Genomic DNA, 22,083 nt, shown 5'->3' on the forward strand with positions numbered 1-22,083 from the left:
GCTTGTTTAACTTTCAACAGCAATGAAGTATTATTATTTTTCTAAATCACAATTGTAAGCACTTTTCTACAATGAGTGATTTTATAAGAAATTTCAATTCAGTCTTTGAAGAGCTCTTTATAAATGCACTTTACGGTTAACCGACCAAAGTTTCTTGAATAAAACTATTATAATAGTATTTTAACTACGACCTGTTTCAATCCTGTTACTTTAGAAATTTTTTGTTCGGTTTCTTTTTAGAAAAATAAAACTTTCTTATGGATCAGGAGCAACTAAGGGCACGAAGAACGAAGTTGTATGGTTCTTTGAGGACTAAACACTCATGGTCTGTTTTTAAGACGTAACTGGCAACTTGGATTTTTTTAATGAAACACCCTGTATATCATTTTATATTTTAATTGATTTTTTCTTAGGAATTACAACCGTAGTTTATTTTTGAAATTTTGATGCCACGTTGCCACGTTATTCCGATTTTCTTGAATTTTTTAGCAATAGCAGGGTTCATAAAAAAATTAAGTAGAGTTATTTTAGTTTCAAATTTTTCAATTAGACTACCCTGTATTTTATTACTGCATCGTTTTCTATTTTTTGTTCTCTTTTTTCCTGGGTACTTTCTGCAGTTTTTTACGTTTTAAGAAACACTTCGACATATTGTAAGAATGAGGACAAAAATAGTAAAATACAGTAATAAAATACAGGCTGTTTCATTTGAAAAAAATTGAAATACCGATATTTGAAAACTGTAAAGTTTTAATTTTTTATAAACACTGTATATTAAAATTTGATTTAGTTGATATCACACAAAATGCGTATCTTTATTTATCCCTCCACAAAATATTGTAACACAGACATTTAAGAATAACCTTATTGCGATTTTTTTGCATTATCAAAAAAATTAACCAAAATATTGAAATAGCGTGACAACGTCGCATCGAAATTTCGAAAGTAAAATCTAGTTGTAAAGGCATAGAAAAGATCAATCAAAATACATATGTAAAAAATATATAGGGTGTTTCATTAAAAAAAAAAACGTTGTGTTACATCTTTAGCGTCAAAATCAGTTAGATCTATTTTCCTAGAAAGTATGTCATTTATCAAATTCAGTCTTCTTTCAGCAAGTATTAGCCCCGCCCATTCGCCCACTATTTTCTCAGAAGGTGTGTTGTTTGCCAAAATCAGTTTTATCTTAGCAAATGCTCCGCCCACTTGCTCTTCTCATTCTAACGACTAATTTTATTTTTGTTCAGTATAAGATCATTCATTTCATTCAGACCGGATAAAATTAATCACTGAAATGGAGGCAGGGTGGGTGGACGGGGCTAATTGTGTTCTTCTGTGGAGTGGGAGTGGAAATTAAAGGAATCTAGGCTGTGAAAAAGGGGAACAAGCCCTATACGTCATTTTTTTGTTAAACTATTTCCCACAAAATACAATGGCGACACTGGAAAAACAAAACCGAAAATGAATTTTGGATATCGAAATCTATAAGAAAATGTTTGGCTTAATTTCGAAAATGGTTGAGAAATAGTCGAAAATGTCAAAAGTGTCAACCCCCGCCCACCCGCCCTTATTTTCTTGGAAGATATGTCATTTGCCAAAGACAGTCTTATCTTATCAAGGACTAGCCCCGCCCACCTGCCCTCTATTTTCTTGGAAGTATGTGATTTCTGATTTGCCAAAATCAGTTTTATCTTAGCAAGTACTAATCCCGCCCACCCACAGTCTTCTCATTCTAAGGACTAATTTTATTTCTGTTCAGTATAAGATTATTTATTTCCTTCAGACCGGATAAAATTAATCACTGAAATGAAATCAGGGTGGGTGGGTGGGTGGGGCTAATTATGTTCTCCTATGAAGTGAGAGTGGAAACTAATAGAATCGAGGATGTAAAAAGAGTAAAAAAAGGACCAATCGTAAATTTTTTGTGATACTATTTGCTACCGCGACTGTAAAAATTGCTGTATTTCAGTTGATGATTTTGGTAGAACGATATAAATTTTCGAAGAAATGAGGCCGAAAATGATTGAAAACTGGTTGAAAATGTCAAAATTGTCAAAATCAGTCATATCTTATTAAATGCTAGCCCCGCCCACCCGCCTTTATTTTCTTGGAAGATATGTCATTTGCCAAAGACTCTTATCTTATCACGGACTAGCCCCTCCCACTCGCCCTCTATTTTCTTGGAAGGTATGTGATTTGCGAAAATCAGTTTCATTTTACCAAGTACTAACCCCGCCCACCCCCAGTCATGTCATTCTAAGGACTAATTTTAATTATGCTCAGTATGAGATCATTCATATCATTCAGACCGGATAAAATTACTCACTGAAATGAAGGCAGGGTGGGCGGGCGGGGCTAATTATGTTATCCTATGAAGTGGGAGTGGAAACTAATAGAATCTAGGCTGTTAAAAAAGGAAAAAAAAGCGCCAATCGTAATTTTTTTTTCTACTATTTGTTACTGCGACTGTAAAAATTGCCATAGTTCAATTGAAGATTTTGGTAAAACTATAGAAATTTTCGAAGAAATGAGGCCGAAAATGATTTCTGGATGTTGAAATTTGCAAGAAAACCTCTAGCTAATTTTTGAAAATGTTGAAAAATGGTCGAAAATGTCAAACCTGTCAAAATTAGTTATATCTCATAAAATGCTAGCCCCGCCCACCCGCCCTATATTTTCTTGGAGGGTATGTGATTCGCCAAAATCAGTTTTATCTTAGCAAGCACTAACCCTGCCCACCCCCAGTCTTTTCATTTTAAGGACTAAAATTTTATTTCTCCTCAGTATAAGACCATTCATTTCAATCAGACCGGATAAAATTAATCACTGAAATGAAGGCAGGTTGGGTGGGCGGGGCTAATTGTGTTTTTCTGTGGAGTGGAAGTGGAAACTAATAGAATCTAGGATGTAAAGAAAGTAAAAAAAAAGCGCCAATCGTAAATTTTTTGTTCTACAAAATATTTGCTACTGTGACTGTAAAAATTGCCATAGTTCAATTGAAGATTTTGGTAAAACGATAGAAATTTTCGAAGAAATCAGCCCGAAAATGATTTCTGGATGTCGAAATCTACAAGAAAACGTCTAGCTAATTTTTTAAAAAGTTGAAAAATGGTCGAAAATGTCAAAAGTGTCAAAATTAGTCATATCTCATAAAATGCTAGCCCCGCCCACCCGCCCTTATTTTCTTGGAAGATATGTCATCTGCCAAAGACAGTCTTATCTTATCAAGGACTAGCCCCGCCCACCCGCCCTCTATTTTCTTGGAAGGTATGTGATTTGCCAAAATCAGTTTTATTTTAGCAAGTACTAACCCCGCCCACCCCCAGTCTTCTCATCCTAAGGACTAATTTTATTTGAGCTCAGTATAAGATCATTCATTTCATTCAGATCGGATAAAATTAATCACTGAAATGAAGGAAGGGTGGGTGGGCGGGGCTAATTATGTACTCCTATGAAGTGGGAGTGGAAACTAATAGAATCTAGGCTGTTAAAAAAGGAAAAAAAACTCTATACGTCATTTTTTCGTTAAACTATTTCCCACAAAATACAATGGCGATACTGGAAAAACGTTGGGAATTTCCGAAAAACGAAGCCGAAAATGAATTCTTCATGTCGAAATTTACAAGAACATGTTTGGCTCAATTTCGAAAATCGTTGAAAAATGGTCAAAAATGTCAAAAGTGTGAAAATTAGTCATATCTTATAAAATGCTAGCCCCGCCCAGCTGCCCTTATTTTCTTGGAAGATATGTCATTTGCCAAAGACAGTCTCATCTTATCAAAAACTAGCCCCGCCCACCCGCCCTATATTTTCTTGGAGGGTATATGATTTGCCAAAATAAGTTTTATCTTAGCCCCGCCCACCTCCAGTCTTATTCTAAGGATTAATTTTATTTCTGCTCTGTATAAGATCATTCATTTCATTTAGACTGGATAAAATTAATCAATGAAATGACGGCAGGGTGGGTGGGCGGGACTAATTATGTTCTCCTGTGAAGTGGGAGTGGAAACTAATAGAATTTAGGATGTAAAGAGAGTAAAAAAAAACGCCAATCATATGGTACTAGTTGCTACTGCGACTAATTGCTGTATTTCAATTGATGATTTTGGTAGAACGATAGAAATTTTCGAAGAAATGAGGCCGAAAATGATTGGAAAATGGTTGAAAATGTCAAAAGTGTCAAAATCAATAATATTTCATAAAATGCTAGCCCCGCCCACCCGCCCTTATTTTCTTGGAAGATATGTCATTTGCCAAAGACACTCTTATCTTATCAAGGATTAGCCCCGCCCACCCGCCCTCTATTTTCTTGGTGGGTATGTGATTTCCCAAAATCAGTTTTACCTTTGCAAATATTAACCCCGCCACCCCCAGTTTTCTGATCCTAAGGACTCATTTTATTTGTGCTCAGTATAAGAACATTCATTTCATTCAGACCGCATAAAATTAATCACTAAAATGAAGGCAGGGTGGGTGGGCGGGGCTAATAATATACTTCTATGGAGTGGGAGTGGAAATTAATAGAATCTAGGATGTAAAAAGAGTAAATTTTTTGTTATACTATTTGCCACTGCGATTGTAAAAATAGCTGTATTTCAACTGATGATTTTGGTAGAACGATAGAAATTTTCGAAGAAATGAGGCCGAAAATGATTGAAAAATGGTTGAAAATGTCAAAAGTGTGAAAATTAGTCATATTTTATAAAATGCTAGCCCCGCTCACCCGCCCTTATTTTCGTGGAAGATATGTCATTTGCCAAAGACAGTCTTATCTTATCAAGTACTAGCCCCGCGCACCTGCCCTCTATTTTCTTGGAAGGTATGTGATTTGCCAAAATCAGTTTTGTCTTAGCTAGCCCCGCCCACGCTCAGTCTTCTCATTCTAAGTACTAATTTTATTTCTGCTCAGTATATGATCATTCATTTCATTCAAACCAGATATGAAGGCAGGGTGGGTGGGTGGGGCTAATTATGTTCTCCTATGAAGTGGAATTGGAAACTAATTGAATCTAGGAACCAAAAAAAAGTAAAAAAAGCACTAATCGTAAAATTTTTGTTATACTATTTGCTTCTGGAACTGTAAAAATTGCTATATTTCAATTGACGATAGAAATTTGCGAAGGAACGAAGCCGAAAATGATTTCTAAATGTCGAAAATGGCTAGTTAATTTTCAAAATTGTTGAAAAATGGTCGAAGTTGTCAAAAGTGTCAAAATCAATCACATCTTATACAAAATTTTTACAGTTAAAAATAATTTTAGACTAGTCCTCAAAGAACCGTACAATTTCAATTTTTGTTTGTTTTTCTTAGTGGCTCACCCTGTACATGTAGGGTTCCACATTTTCTTCCGCAACAAAAAAAAATAAGGCTTAGTAATGTAGTTCTTCCTGAGAATTTAAATTTTATATATACCGGGTGACTCAGTTTTGCATTTTCGGAAGTGACAATCGCATTTTTTTTAAACTCGATGTAATCGTTCTGATATTTTCACAGAATAAAAGTAATCAATAAAAAAAAATGGTCTCATGTTATTAGACGGAATTTCGCTCGTTATTTAAGAAAAAAATATAGATAATGCAGTGTAAAAGAAAGAAAGTGGTCCATGTTTAGGGAAAAACTCAAAGCTGATTCATAAACCACAAGTATAGGAGTATACTATTTTAAAAATACACACACACACAAACACAGTGTATCACTTTATCACAACTGCGGTTTAATATAATAATAACCCTTTGAATTTTACTGGACCAAGAACACATTACTTTGAACTAATAAAATTGTACAACCCAAAAGTTAAAGAACTCGAGCATCTGGTTCGTAAAACTATAAATTAAAAGTCCTGAGTTGAAAGTTGGTAGTAGCCTACATCGGAACAGAACCGTATCTGTATTATGGGTCTAAATGACACTAATGGCGGCCATAAAATTTTATCAGTACACAAAAATAGTGTCTTTACAGTAGAAGAACATCTTGATTTAAATGATAACATTGTAAAATGGTTTCATTTTTTTATAAAAAGAGGAAAAGCAGAATTAAAAAATAATGTCAGCTTTAAAAACAAACAAGAAAAACTACCCTATACAGTTAAGTTGAATGACATGATCTGACTTGTCTTGAGCTGATCTGACATGACCATCAATGATATACTTATAAGATAGAATTTCCTTGATTTTTTTGTTAAAATGTCAGGAAACATGGTCAAATAAAGTAAAAAAAAACCAAGGTCCACAATTATTTCTCTCAGTATCCCGTAATCTGTAGCTGTAATAACCGCCACCGAACAACCTGAACCAAGTCCACTAGACAACAAACCGTAATTACATGCAATGAATTTATTTAATCGCGATGAGTTCTTGTCATTAGGTGATTAATCGCACGTTCCAACGAACAACCAACAAAGAAAAAATACCGAAGATTCCGAAGTGTGTCAGCCTGACTAACACCTCGCACTTTAACGGAAACAATCGCCGGTGCTATACTCCAGCCCCAGTCCTAGATCTAGTTCTAGTTCTAGTCATAAGTAGAACTGTTTCATTTAATTTACACAAACCCGGCGAACGACTTTCATGACAATCGCAATTTATTACGACCAGCAGGACTAACAGTAAAAACCATAAATCAAACCGGCATTCTCCGGAGCCACCGGAAAACATCATAATTGCCCTGTTTGCGCGAGCACTTGAAATTTCACCACAGGCTCCGCTACATTTTTCAGCGTAATGAGAAATTACACGTTTATCAGATTTAATTGTGACAACAATTAAGAAACTTGTCTGGGAGCAGTTTAATGCGGCAATTAAGTAAAAGACCGAGATAAGGGAAAATAAGATCGCATCGCAACAAGTGTCTGACCTTTCCGGCTCGAGTAGGAAAATTTCGAAAATTTACGCGTCGTTTGTGAATTGGAGGTCGACGAGAAAATTATGGCGCTATCGAAGTAGAAACTGCCATTAACCGAACGGTTCAGGCGCAGAAATGTCATTGGAGGTTGAAGGTAGCTGATAGAAATGGAAATTTAGACACGTTGTTTTGATGTGACCTTTTCCGTATAATTGGAGGCCGATTTGCTAATGAACTTCGTGGTGGTGTGGGTTTGTTATGGGTTAGTGGCCGCTAGACGAGAAAATAAATAAATCGAGACTATAACAATAAAATGGAATTTTATTTATTAGTTTTATCATAAATTTAATTGGTGTTGGAAAATGGATTGTTTCGATTTTTTTGTCAAAATTTGACCTTCTTGATAATGGGCAATTTGACAAGGTTTATTGTTCGTGGAGGTTTTTGGTGACCCTGTAGTGTGTTTGTATTGTTCTAATCTACGTTTTTTATTTTCTTATAGTTTGTAGATTCGTAATCCGGATGTGTTTTTTACGGAGCGTTAACTGATTACACGTTGACGGCTAATAAATCCAGTACTTAAGTTTATATCGCTTTAACAATTACATGGTGTAAGCACAGCATAATCAACAGTTTTTTTGAAAAACCTTGATTTTCCAAACTTGTGTCCAGTTTTTCATTTTCAATATGGTCAAGCGCTTGAACTGAATAAGAATTTAACAACCATTATAGAGATCTTCGTTAATAAAAATCACGTAACTATCGACTTGTCGCTTCTTCATTACTCATTAGTACTGGGTTCCTCCAAGGTAATCGTCCATATAATGCCACTCTAAAATGGTCTTAACTGCTTTTGGATATTGCACTGAAAATTCGTTAGCATTCTTGTTCTGTGCTACTTAGACCAAACATGGGCCAGAAGCCGTGCAAGGAATGCGATATTTACCTCGTAAATATCAAGATCTGATAGAAATCTTGAGCTTTTCGATTTTCTTCTCGACACATTTATCAAGACTTGTTTAATGTCAGCTGTACAAGGAACTGGTTTAATTTTGAACTTTAACGGTGAGGTAAGGAATGGTGCAGGTGCACGTAAAGTATGAATAAATTTGCTAACAATTTTAAAAATCGAATCTTGGATAATTTTTTGAATATGTTTTAATACGATTTTACTTTCTCCGCGAAGAAGTTAAAAGTGCTCATAGTTCATCGTAGAAAATAAAATTTTATTGAAGTTTTATTGTGTAGTTAAGATATGTAATAGGAAATGCATAATCGTAGTGAAAGTGGTTAGAATATGGTAATCTGTATCTGAAAGAGATTTTTCTGGGAAGAATAGGTACGTCATGGATATTAAAATAACATCCATTAGCTTTAAACCGTGTGTATAAATGAACTTGACACTTTAATGTTTTAAGTATATACCTCATTACAAAATATAATTAAAAATAAATGACCAAAACTTGATCCATGCGCCGTGCGACTATATACCTGAAAAACTAAATCAAAATTTTGTAATTTAAAAGGTCAAAAATTCGATGTTTTCACTTTATTTCATATGTCTATATTATGCTTATTTTTGGTTTTTTGTCTTAACCCCTTTTGCCAATAAAACAAGTTTAGCCCTTCGATAAATTATAAAATTTCATTCTGTGAATTTTTTCCTTTTTTTGCTATCACAGTTTCCGTAAGTTAAAATTAAAAGGGACCAACAGCCCTCAAGATTGTGTGTTTTTTTTTAAACCAAACATCAAGGTCGTTCAAATTTCTTCAAAATTTGCAAAAATAAAACACCAGAAATTTTTTTAAATTTTTTCAAACATAAAACACAAAAGGACCCCAAAATTCTTTCACATTATTTCAAACTCTTTCAAAAACAAAACGAATTTTTTCAAAAATAAAACACACGGGAATTAGAGAGTCCTTTGAACGCTATCGGTTTTTTTGACGAATCTTTTTAAAAAGGTTTTAAAAATCTTGGGGGGGGCTTTGAATTTTTTTTAAGAACACGAAGGAATCTTTTGGGTCCCTGTTAGTTTAAAAAAAAATAAAGAATCTTGGGAGAGTGTATGCGGTTTAAAAAATCTTAGGGTCAGTTGCTGCTTGTTTTTTTAAGAACATGAAATAATCTCTTAGGTCCCTAGTAATTTGTTTTTAATATTTTTAATACGAGTTGGACAAAATCTTGGGAATGTTTGAGGTTTTTGAAAGGATGTGAAATAATCTTGGAGCCCTTGGTGGTTTTTAGGAATGTAGAAAAATCTTGTGGCCACTTGGTGCCTTTTCTATTTTTTTTTTTTTTTAGAAAATTTGAAATAACTTTTTAAGTCCCTTGTATTGTTTAAAAATATCTTGGGGCCCCCTTGATGTCTTTGTTTTAGAGAATATGAAAGAATTTTTTGGGTCCCTTATGTTTGAAAATATTTTGGGCACCCCCTTGGTGTCTTATTTTTTAGAGAACTTGAAAGATTTTTTTAAGTACCTGGTGTTCTGTTTTTGAAAGGATTTAAAGGAATGTTAGGAACTTCTGTTTTATTTTTTAGTTTAAATGTTTTTTTTGACGCTATCCGGATTTTTTGAAGAATATTTTTGAAAAGGTTTTAATAATCTTGAGGCCACTGTGTTTTTCTTAAGAACATGAAAACAATCTTTGGGTCCGTGCTGGTTTTTTTTAAGAATATGAAAGAATTTTTTGGCTCTTTGGTGATTTTTTTAAAAAGATGAAAGAATCTTTTGGATTCCTTGATATCTTATTTTTTAGAAAACATGAGAGAATCTTTTGGACCTCTGATGTTTTTTAATTAGAAAGTTTTTTTCAAGTTATCGGGTTTTTTGAAGAATATTTTTAAAATGGTTAAAAAATCTTGGGACCATTGGTGTCTTTTTTTTTAAGAACATGAAAAAATCTTTTGGGTCCCTGTTGGTTTTTTTTAAGAATATAAAAGAATCTTGAAAGCGTGTTGGATTTAAAAAATCTTGGACCCACTGGTATCTTTTTTTTTTAAAGAACATACGATTTTTTTGGGTTCATGGTATTTTTTTTTTAAAGAAGATGAAAGAACTTTTCGGGTCTCTGTTATTTTGTTTTTAAGAATGTAGAAAAATTTTGGGACCCTCTTGGTGTCTTTTTTTGAGAATATGAAAGAATCTTTTGGGTGTCTGGTGTTTTATTTTTGAAAGGGTTTAAAAAATTATTGGGGGCCTCTCATGTTTTCTTTTTGGTTTGAAAGATTTTTGGACGCTATCGAATTTTTTTGAAGAATATTTTTAAAAAAGTTTTCAAAATCTTGAGGGGGCGTTGTGTCTTTTTTCAAGAACATGAAAAACTCATTTCGGTCCGTGTGTTTTTTTTAAGAATATGAAAGAATGTTGGGGACCTGGGGGGTTTAAAAAATTTTGGGACTACTGGTGTCTTTGTTTAAAGAACATGAAAGAATCTTTTGGGTCCCTGGTGTTTTGTTTTTGAAAGGGTTTGAAAAAATTTTGGGGGCCTCTGATGTTTTCTTTTTAGTTTGAAAGATTTTTGAACGCTATCGGATTTTTGAAACTCTATTATTAATTTTTTTTTTAAATCTTGGGGCCTCCAGTATCTTCTTCTTTTTAAAGAATATCAAATATTTTTTGGGTACCCCGGTGATTTTTTTAAGTCATGAAAGAATCTTTTACGTCTCTGGTATTTTATTTTTAATAGGGTTAGAAAAAATCTTGATAGCTTCTGGTGTTTTTTAAGAATATGGAAAAATTTTGGGGGAGGTTTGAGGCTTTGGTCTTTGAAAAGATTTAAAATAATCTTGAGGGTCTGTGGTGTTTTTTTTTAATTTGAAAACATTTTTAAAAGTTTCGGATTTTTGAAAGTCTATTATTAAATTCTTTTAAAAATCTTGGGGCCTCCAGTATCTACTTCTTTTAATGAATATCAAATATTTTTTGGGTACCCCGGTGATTTTTTTAAGTCATGAAAGAATCTTTTACGTCTCTGGTATTTTATTTTTAATAAGGTTAGAAAAAATCTTGATAGCTTCTGGTGTTTTTTAAGAACATGGAAAAATTTTGGAGGAGTTTTGAGTTTGGTTTTTGAAAACATTTGAAATAATCTTGAGGATCTGTGGTGTTTTTTTTAATTTGAAAACATTTTGAAAAGTATCGGATTTTTCAAAGTCTATTATTAAATTCTTTTAAAATCTTGGGGTCTTCAGTATCTTCTTTTTCTTAAAGAATATCAAATATTTTTTTGGGTACCCCGGTGATTTTTTTTAAGTCATGAAAGAATCTCTTAAGTATGCTATTTTATTTTTAATGGTTAGAAAAAATCTTGGGAGCGTCTGGTGTTTTTTAAGGGCATGGAAAAATTTTGGAGGAGTGCTTGAAATCCTTTTTTTTCTTTACAAAATATGAGGCCTTTGGTCTTTGTTTTTGAAAAAAATTGGAATAATCTTGAGGGCCTGTGGTGTTTTTTTTTTTTAATTTGAAACAATTTTGAAGGATATCGGGTTTTTTAAATTCTGTTTCTAAAGTCATTTAAAACTTTTAGGGCCACCGGTGTCTTTTTTATGTTCCTGGTGATTTTTTTAAAAGATGAAAGAATCTTTTGGGTGTCTGGTATTTTGTTTTTAATAACGATGGAAAACTTATTGGCTGCCTCGGGTGTTTTTAAGAATGTGGAAAAATTTTAGAGACCGCTTGGCATCCTGTCTTTTTTTTCAGAAAATGGTCTTTTGTTTTTGAGAACATCTGAAAGAATCTTGAGAGTTTGTGGTGTTGTTTTTTTTTAATTTGCAAGAATTTTGAACACTATCGGGTGTTTGAAAGTATTATTTTAAAGTGTTTTTAAAATCTTGGGGTCTCTGGTATCTTGGTTTTTTTAAGGAACATGAACGAATTTTTTATGTCCGTGGTGATTTTTTTTAAGAATGTGAAAGAAAGAAGAAGAAAGGTGGTGTTTTTTAAGCATTTGGAAACATTTTGGGGGACTCTGGTATTTTGTTTTTGCAAAGGTTCTAAAAAAGGGGTTAACAAGGCTTAAAAAATATTGGTTTTATTTTTGGGTCTTGTGCAGTTTTGTTTTTGAGAGGGTTTAAAAAATTTTGGGAACCCTATTGTTTGACAAAGAATCTTAGAGCCGCTGGTATTTAGCTTTTGCAAGGGTTTGAAAAAATTTTGAAGGGTTCTTGAGATCCCTTTTTGGAGAATACGAAAAAAAACTTGCTTTTGAACATTCTGAACCCAAAATTGAGAAACCTTGTCCCAAAAAATCGCCCTCCAATGGCCTTTGCAGACGCTGTATATTCAAAAAATTCAGTAACCTTCTGAACACACACTAAAGTGCGTAATTCAAACAAATCCGCTAACACTGCACTTCCCGCTTCCATTTATTTTCCAGGGTTCAAACTTCACGGAAATGAAATTAAAATTTTCATGACTTTGGAATGTTGAATTGTAAATTAATTCGTCACTTCTTGACCCCACACAAAAGTTTCATGATTTTAATAATCATGAGAAACAAAATTATAATACATAATATAACCAATTTCTAAAATTCTTCAAAGTTGCAACAACTAACCACACTGTTGACAAAAATTGTTTACCAAGTGTACTAATTATACGAATTAAAAAGTCTCGTGCCACAATTAAGCACCCAATGAACTCAAAACTGCCATGTGCAACCACCACGCCAATTTCCCCGGAAAGAACCGCCAATTAGTCCAATTTGCTCCACAATTATCATATTTTCACCCTTCCTATTACTAGAAACTTCGCAATTAAGAGCAATGATAAACCGCCACAATTAGAAGGAATTAACTCCTTTACGTAACCACCAGACAAGCGATCACCGATAAATAATGCATGAACTTTCCTCGCACAAAAGTAAAAATCGAGTAAAAGTTGATAAAACTAACAACAATGTCTTGTATTTGCAACATATTCTCCGGATGCTCGGTTCTTTGTTCGATGAAGAATGAAGAAAACACCGGGGTCCTTGACAATTCTGAGTACACGATAAACCTTCAACGCTTTTGCATACCGAGACACACTGACATCATCTGCAGAAATTTATTGACGGAAGCAGAAGTTGAATAAATTTTAATCACAAATCGCAATTACTCCAAGAAAGCGTTAGCCTTCGGTTTCAATTTAGTGCTATCACTAAGTGCTTCCCTTCGTGGGGTTTTAGCATTCCTTGAAACCGTCGGCTGAAAGCTGCCCTCGTTTAAATTAATTTCCGCTTTAGTGGGAAGTGAATGCGGCTTTAATCACCGGAGTGCGTGCTATTATCTTATCTCGTATTGTCAGTGTGATGTCATTGGCCTGCCATCAAACGTACTCGAAAGGAACTGATAAAGAAAATGTGTTTATGGTGTTGACGAAGTATAAAAATGTAATAATTGCTGATTAACACAACAAAAAGCGGAGTGAAAGTTCACACAGACGGGACCCATATTTGCCCATTTTTCCACTTATTAGTGTCAGTTTTTCCTCGAGTTTCTTCTTTGTGGTTCAACTTTACCTTGTTCACTCTCCTTTCACTCTTAATGAACATCGTGATCTTTTGTGGTTTGAGCTCAAAAGGGTCGAAACTGATCTGAGCTGCACAGAGCTAACTATATAAAAAATAAAAGTGGCCTAAATAGAAAACGTTGTTTTGCAACCTTTGTGTAAGAAAACTCTCTCAAGAAACCCATTATTAGCTTGATTTAATTGCCGGATATTGGTTGCGAATTGCCGTAACAAAACAACATGACGCACACGATGACTACAATAGTTTTCAATTGCGGTTATTTAATTAATAATCGGACAATAAGCGCGCGTAAGGATGACATTTCGGGACAAAGAAATTGAGGCTTGGCGTATTCAAAGGTCTGAACTAAATGAGACAAATAAAAGCCACGAGCTTCGCTCGCTTTATCGGTTTTGTGCATATATGCATAGTGCAGATTATTTATTATTGGTGTAAATTTCCAAGTAAATAAACCTTGATAGTTAAGATTGATCAAAATAAAAATGTCGTGTTTACTATGGAATATTGTCGTTTATGGTAAAGTTGTACGAGAAAATCAGTGTATGATGATACAATCTTGCAAGATTAAATCTGGTTGATACAACAAGGTGTGGATTCCCACGAGCGGAATATCGGGTAATAGGCAATTCAGTGCTCATTTTAAATTATGACTTTTATTGCTGATGTTTTTGTTTGGCTAAAAGTGGCTGTTTATTCACGTGTTCGTAGTTTGGCATTGATAATGTAGATTGGCGATGTCATAAATTAGTGAATTTTGCAGGCATACGCGACGATAAATTTCTCATGAACCAAGGACGTGATCTTGGAAAGTCGACTCAAGGGAAAATTACTTTTTCTGAATTTTTTATTCCCTGCAACACTAAAATCCACTACTGGGAGTATTTTTCTTGAAAACACTTATTTGTAAATCATTCAAATTTTTAAATTTTTCTTTGATATATAAATAACTATTTTAAAAATTTAAATTTCAAACCGAATATTTTGAAAATTAGTTTTCGTATCGACTTGGGATTTTTTTTTCCTCAGAGACACATTGGTCCTGCGCAAGGACAATTTTTTTCGTAATTTTTGACTTATAAAAATAAATGCCCTTAACAAAAATGTCACTAATGCTTCGAAATTTTTGACTATAGGCCCTGAGTCTTGAACCGGGACCATCAACATGTCATATTTTTGGATTCAGGTCGTCGAAATCTTTCTACCAGAATTTTTTGTGGATTTTTTAACAACTTTGCGATAAACTCAATTTTTCCACACTTTGAAATTTTTGACATTTTCTCGAGCGCCTATCAAAACTTAACATAACAGATTTTTGGTTGATTGCGATCCTCTGAAGATTTTTACGGTTTCAGTTCCTCAGAATTTCCAACCATTTTTCCAAAATCACCAAAAAAATATATGGCAAATTTTGAGATATTTTAAAAATTTGAACTTCCAACCGAATATTTCGCAAATTAGTTTTCGCATCGGCTGGGGATTTTTTTTCCTAAGAGATACAGTGGTCCTGCGCAAGGATAATTTTTTTCGTAATTTTTGACTTTTCAGTTTTTCTGGAATCGCGTTAAATTCGCCCTTAACAAAAATGTCACTAATGCTTCGAAATTTTCGACTATAGGCCCTGAGTCTTGAACTGGGACCATCAACATGTCATATTTTTCGATTCAGCTCGTCAAAATCTTTTTACCAGAATTTTTTATGGATTTTTTGACAACTTCGAAAAAAGCTCAATTTTTCCTAACTTTGAAATTTTTGAGCTTTTCGCGAACACCCATCGAAACTTAATATAGGAGATTTTTGGTAGATTGCGATCCCCTGAAGTTTTTTACGGTTTCAGTTCTTCGAAAAAACCTGCTACTTTTCCAAAATCACAAAAATGAAATAAGGAAATTTTTGAGATATTCAAAAAACTTGAATTTGAAATCGAATAATTCGAAAAGTACTTTTTGTATCGGCTAGCGGTTTTTCTCCGTCATAGATCTATTATTTCCACGTAAGAACACCTTTTTTCATAATTTTTGGTTTCTCAGTTTTTCCGGAATCGTGCTAAACACGTCCTTAACAAAAGTGCCTCTAAAGCTCCGAAATTTTCGACTATAACTGTGAGTCTTGGACCGGAAACATGAATATGTAATATTTTTGGATTCGGCTTATCGAAATCTATATTCTAGAATTTTTTATGGATTTTTTGACAACTTCGTGAAAAGCTCAATTTTTCCATACTTTGAAATTTTTGAGCTTTTCTCGAGCACCCATCGAAACTTAAGAGTATAGGAGATTTTTTGTTGATTGCGATCCCCTGAAGTTTTTTACGGTTTCAGTTCTTCGAATAAACCTCCTATTTTTCCAAAATCACAAAAATGAAATTAGGAAATTTTTGAGATATTTTAAAAATTTGATTTTGAAATCGAATAATTCGAAAAGTACTTTTTGTATCGACTTGCGCTTTTTCTCTATCATAGATCTTTTATTTCCACGTAAGAACAACTTTTTTCATAATTTTTGGTTCCTCAGTTTTTCCGGAATCGTGCTAAACACGTCCTTAACAAAAGTGCCACTGAAGCTCCGAAATTTTCGACTATAGGCCTGAGTCTTGGACCGCAACCATGAACATGTAATATTTTTGTATTCGGCTTATCGAAATCTATCTCCTAGAATTTTTTATGGATTTTTTGACAACTTCGTGAAAAGCTCAATTTTTCCAAACTTTGAAATTTTTGAGCTTTTCTGGAGCACCTATCAAAACTTAGCATTATAGATTTTTTTTTATTGCGTTCCCCCGAAGTTTTTGATGATTTCAGTTCGATAATTCCTATTATTTTTCCAAAATCACCAAAATTAAATACGGAAATTTTTAAGATATTTAAAAAAATTGACTTTGAAACCGAATATTTCAGAAACCAGTTTTCATATCAGCTTGCGATTTTTTTCCCTCAAAGATCCATTAGTCATGCGTAAGGACAAATTTTTTCGTAATTTTAGGGCTTTCAGTGTTTCAGAATCTTTTATGGATTTTTGACATCTTTGCGTAAAGCTCACTTTTTCCAACTTTGAAACTTTTTACCTTTTCTCGAGCTCTTATCGAAACTTAACATACTAGATTTTTTATTGACAGCGATCCTCGGAAGTTTTTTACGGTTTCAGTTTTTCGAAATTTCCGATTTTTTTCCAAAATCGCCAAGATGAAATATGAATCATTTTTGAGATATTTTAATAAAAATTTGACTTTGAAGTCGAATATTTCGAAAACTAGTTTTTATATTAACTTGCAATTTTTTTCACTCAAGGATCCATTCATTAGTCCTGCGTAAGACAATTTTTTTCGTAATTTTACGGCTTTCAGTTTTTCAGAATTTTTTATGGGTTTTTGTGAACTTTGCGAAAAGCTCACTTTTTCCAACTTTGAAACTTTTTACCTTTTCTCGAGCTTTTATCGAAACTTAACATAGGAGATTTTTTATTGACAGCGATCCTCTGAAGTTTTTTACGGTTTCAGTTTTTCGAAATTTCCGATTTTTTTTCCAAAATCGCCAAGATGAAATATGAATCATTTTTGAGATATTTTAAAAAAAATTTGACTTTGAAGTCGAATATTTGGAAAACGAGTTTTCATATCAACTTGCAATTTTTTTCACTCAAGGATCCATTCATTAGTCCTGCGTAAGACAATTTTTTTCGTAATTTTACGGCTTTCAGTTTTTCAGAATTTTTTATGGGTTTTTGTGAACTTTGCGAAAAGCTCACTTTTTCCAACTTTGAAACTTTTTACCTTTTCTCGAGCTCTTATCGAAACATAACATACGAGATTTTTTATTGACAGCGATCCTCTGAAGTTCTTTCCGGTTTCAGTTTTTAGAAATTTCTGATTTTTTTTCCAAAATCGCCAAGATGAAATATGAATCATTTGTGAGATATTTTAATAAAAATTTGACTTTGAAGTCGAATATTTCGAAAACTAGTTTTTATATTAACTTGCAATTTTTTTCACTCAAGGATCCATTCATTAGTCTTGCGTAAGACAATTTTTTTCGTAAATTTACGGCTTTCAGTTTTTCAGAATTTTTATGGATTTTTGACAACTTTGCGAAAAGCTCAGTTTTTCCAACTTTGAAACTTTTTACCTTTTCTCGAGCTCTTATCGAAACTTAACATACGAGATTTTTTATTGACAGCGATCCTCTGAAGTTTTTTACGGTTTCAGGTTTTCGAAATTTCCGATTTTTTTTCCAAAATCGCCAAGATGAAATATGAATCATTTTTGAGATATTTTAAAAAAAATTTGACTTTGAAGTCGAATATTTGGAAAACGAGTTTTCATATCAACTTGCAATTTTTTTCACTCAAGGATCCATTCATTAGTCCTGCGTAAGACAATTTTTTTCGTAATTTTACGGCTTTCAGTTTTTCAGAATTTTTTATGGGTTTTTGTGAACTTTGCGAAAAGCTCACTTTTTCCAACTTTGAAACTTTTTACCTTTTCTCGAGCTCTTATCGAAACATAACATACGAGATTTTTTATTGACAGCGATCCTCTGAAGTTCTTTCCGGTTTCAGTTTTTAGAAATTTCTGATTTTTTTTCCAAAATCGCCAAGATGAAATATGAATCATTTGTGAGATATTTTAATAAAAATTTGACTTTGAAGTCGAATATTTCGAAAACTAGTTTTTATATTAACTTGCAATTTTTTTCACTCAAGGATCCATTCATTAGTCTTGCGTAAGACAATTTTTTTCGTAAATTTACGGCTTTCAGTTTTTCAGAATTTTTATGGATTTTTGACAACTTTGCGAAAAGCTCAGTTTTTCCAACTTTGAAACTTTTTACCTTTTCTCGAGCTCTTATCGAAACTTAACATGTGAGATTTTTTATTGACAGCGATCCTCTGAAGTTTTTTACGGTTTCAGGTTTTCGAAATTTCCGATTTTTTCCAAAATCGCCAAGATGAAATATGAATCATTTTTGAGATATTTTAATAAAAATTTGACTTTGAAGTCGAATATTTTGAAAACTAGTTTTTATATCGACTTGCAATTTTTTTCACTCAGAGACCCATTAGTCCTGCGTAAGACAATTTTTTTCGTAATTTTACAGTTTCCAGTTTTTCAGAATATTTTATGGATTTTTGAGAACTATGCGAAAAGCTCACTTTTTCCAACTTTGAAACTTTTTACCTTTTCTCGAACTCTTATCGAAACTTAACATACGAGATTTTTTATTGACAGCGATCTTCTGAAGTTTTTTACGGTTTCAGTTTTTCGAAATTTCTGACCTTTTTTCCAAATCGCCAAGATGAAATATGAATAATTTTTGAGATATTTTAATAAAAATTTTTTAACAACCATATGAAATCAACATATGACGAAATGCGGATGAAATATAAATAACCAAACTATAATTAAAATATAAAATACGATCAATTAAAGTACTTTTTTTCTAAAATTTTGATAATTTTATCAAGTACATAGTAGATGTTATTCGGAAAAGACAACGAACTGAAGATACAACAAATGTTCAAAAAAATGTATAAAGCTATTTACACAGAACCTTCCTCGCCCCTGGAGGACAACAACACCGCCTACATCAAAGGGGATTTTGAAAAAATTGCACGGGTTACAGGTAAAAAAAAAATTGAATCTTATATTGAAGATAGAAATTGTGACGAACTTTTTAGACAAAAAAAAGGAAAAACGAAAGATATACACCATACAAAAAAAAACTTTTCGCAGAAACACACTACAGCAACAATTTTTGCAGCCACTGCACTTTTCCAGATGTCACAGCACCTACTTTCCGCTCCACCTGTAATAAGATTATTTACTACATAACGTCTTTGTTTATTGTTCAAAGGCGAGTTATTGAACTTAGCTAACCATCACTTATCCAAGCCTGCACTTTTGCAACCAACCAACAACATCAACAAAAACTAGACCACCTTTACGTGTCACAACTCAAGAAAACGTACCATCCATACAGCGCTCATTTAACCATAAATGTTCAACTGAGCATAAAGCTAATAAAGAACTTAACATTATATAAAAGGAGCCTTCTAAGAAGCGCCCGAACACAGTTATTCCATCGCACAGTTGCTGATGGCACATATCCCAGCATGTCCGAAGTACCGTTCGGGGAGAAATTGTACTAAACGGTACTGCCAACAAATGCCACCATCTTCAGGATGTCACCAAGAAGAGTTTTTGTGGACGTGACGTCAGATGGATCTCACGCATGTGGAAGACGTCAGAGGGTACTTATACATTTATGGATGTGATGCTAATGACCTATTGTTCTAACTCGGATTGGTAACAAGAAAAACGAAGTTCATGAGTATGTGATACATGAAAAAATCGGCCATTGTTCGCTGACGTGAATTATAATAATTGGTTGAGGTGTAATCCGAATGGGAAGAGGAAGAGCAGTGGCGTAACGCTAAGGTTACGGTGTTTCCAAATCGAAGAAACAAATAAATTTGGAAGAGTTGCTTCACTAAGTTGAATCCTCAAATACTCAAAGTAGAACACATTTTTTTACTTAATCTGTACTGGCTTTTCCCGACAAGATTTATAAATAATTTTTGCATTTTATCTTGTTTAATCTCACGTTGTTGAATCAAGTATTTGTTTAGTGATTGCAGACTATTAACAAAGTTTTATTTGTTTATACTCTCCAGAAAGTTAATGTTAAGGAAAAACTGACTGAATGCCGTCGTTATCCAGTCCTTTCAAAGTAGTCAAAAAATTCACAAAAAATTTGAACATTCGGTTTCAAATTCAAATTTTTAAAATATTTCAAAAATTGCCATATTTTTTGTCGATTTTGGAAACATTTTAGGAATTTTCAAAGAAATGAAACCGAAAATAAAATCTCGTCGGGTATATAATTTTCGAAGGTTTTAATTTGCAACTGATGAGCTTGACATTGCAGTTGACCTAGGTTATAAGAGGTATGATATCAATTTCTTTCCTCCAACAGGTGTTTAACAACCACTTGAAATGACAATATTCGAAAGTGCTTTCATGAACCAAGATAGAGAAAACTAATATTGTACCTCGATCAAGGATGCTAAAAATTTGATTATCTTAATGTTGTGCTCTGAAATGGCAACAAGAAACCAATTTGATGTGTTGTTGTCAACCCTTTGAATAAATTATCTACGGTCTATTACATTTGTAATCTAGAACACGAAATGAATTTATTATCTACTATTATTAGGTATAGTGTTATTATTATGGCCAACCAGATCATTGATTATAATAAAAGAAGAATAAAAATTTTTCTATACTGATTTTCAAACTGTGATTAAAATTATGAAACTTCAGAAATCAGAATATATCTCTAAAATGATAATTCTAAACAATTAACTTTCAATTAGGAATATTTCCTTTCAAATTTAACATTCTAGTTTCAGTGTCAAGTACATCAACTGGTTTCAACTTTGCTGTTGCTCAACAAACACCTTCAAGAATCTGTTAAATGTACACCACAGAATTTTTGAAAGCCAGCCGCCCCTGCCCCATTGTCTAACTCCGACTCAAAAAACCTGTTACGCCGCTGGAGACAACGGTACCACCCCGACTTAAGTCTTTATTATTCCAAGTGCTTAAGCTATCACAGTCACATATCTGTTCTGTGATCACATTTCAAATAGCAGTCTGGCGCCCGGGCTTCCTTTGACGAAGATTCCCATCGACTAGACCATCTGGATACACAATCCAGATGTGCGCAGATGTGTGTTTATTTTGACTTCTGTGTGGCTGCAGTAAGTACCCACAAAAAAGGAAACAATGACTGAAAATTTGTGCAGCAGGTACCGCCTCCACGCCGTTTTTTAAATTAAACTATTGATAAAAACGGCACGACAACAATGGTACCACCCACAGTTCCAGTACTCTTTTTCGCGATAACGTTTTATGTCCTCAACATCCACACAAAAATTCTACTTACGTTTTTTGTACCACGGAAACCTCGTACCACCTATCAGTATCCCATTGGAAAAGCGGTACTTTCGGGTTCTCACATCGGCACTCGACCGCGAAGGCACTGGTTCTTCAGATTTACGAAATCGACAAAACCGTGAACATGTGTGTGGTAGGACGCATGCACCAGCAGGAAAGTTATGGGCCTGCTCTGTTCGCGTTCGGAAGCCGACTGAGTGAAGTTGCCGTCTTGTCGAGTCGCTGGCTCTCAGCAGTAGGAGGTGGCAACAATTTGTTGCCGTCGAAGATCAAAGGGACCTCGGCTGGGGCTCGAGTGGAAATTGATGGGGGTCGGGAGGGCTTGCGAAGGAACGTGGATGAAAATTGGATAGTTGTATTTTTTGAGCTGATGTTATGCATTTTTTGGAAAGAACGGATGAATCGGAAGATATGTTATTGTTGAAAAGCTGCTAAAGCTTGGAAAGTCTTCTGTATAAATTAGAGATAACGCAATAAATACAAAGCACGACTCGATACGAACCTTTCAGCTTTTTCTTCCGTGTTTTTGTTCGGAATTGTAATAAATAATCACTGATAACGCGTAAGTTATCAATGTTTTTTTTTTGGAAGATATTTAAATTCACAAATATTGAAAAGTGATACGTATTAACTTACTTTAGGATGACATCAATTTTTAGGAGGTTTACTTGTGTTTTAGACTAATATAGTTTATAGTTCTGAAATTTATTTTTGAAGATCATTTTAATAACTGTAAGTCATCATAGAACGAAAATTTGGACAAACAAATATTAT

The 22,083-nt window shown here is 33.6% G+C and overlaps 1 protein-coding gene across 1 annotated transcript in view; it reads right to left on the reverse strand.

The window, feature by feature from the left end:
* Window positions 1–21,529, reverse strand: part of LOC135131973 (SH2 domain-containing protein 4A-like) — a 55,441-nt gene extending 33,912 nt beyond the window's left edge. Inside the window, exon 1 of the mRNA XM_064059857.1 lies at window positions 21,299–21,529. The gene's annotated coding sequence lies outside the window, so the exon portion shown is untranslated. The remainder of the gene's footprint in view (window positions 1–21,298) is intronic.
* Between the last annotated feature and the right edge of the window lie 554 nt (window positions 21,530–22,083).

Source organism: Zophobas morio, unplaced genomic scaffold, assembly GCF_036711695.1.
Source record: "Zophobas morio isolate AGI-343-1 ecotype UQ-CSIRO unplaced genomic scaffold, CSIRO_AGI_Zmor_V1 ptg000021l, whole genome shotgun sequence".
Lineage (NCBI taxonomy): Eukaryota > Metazoa > Arthropoda > Insecta > Coleoptera > Tenebrionidae > Zophobas > Zophobas morio.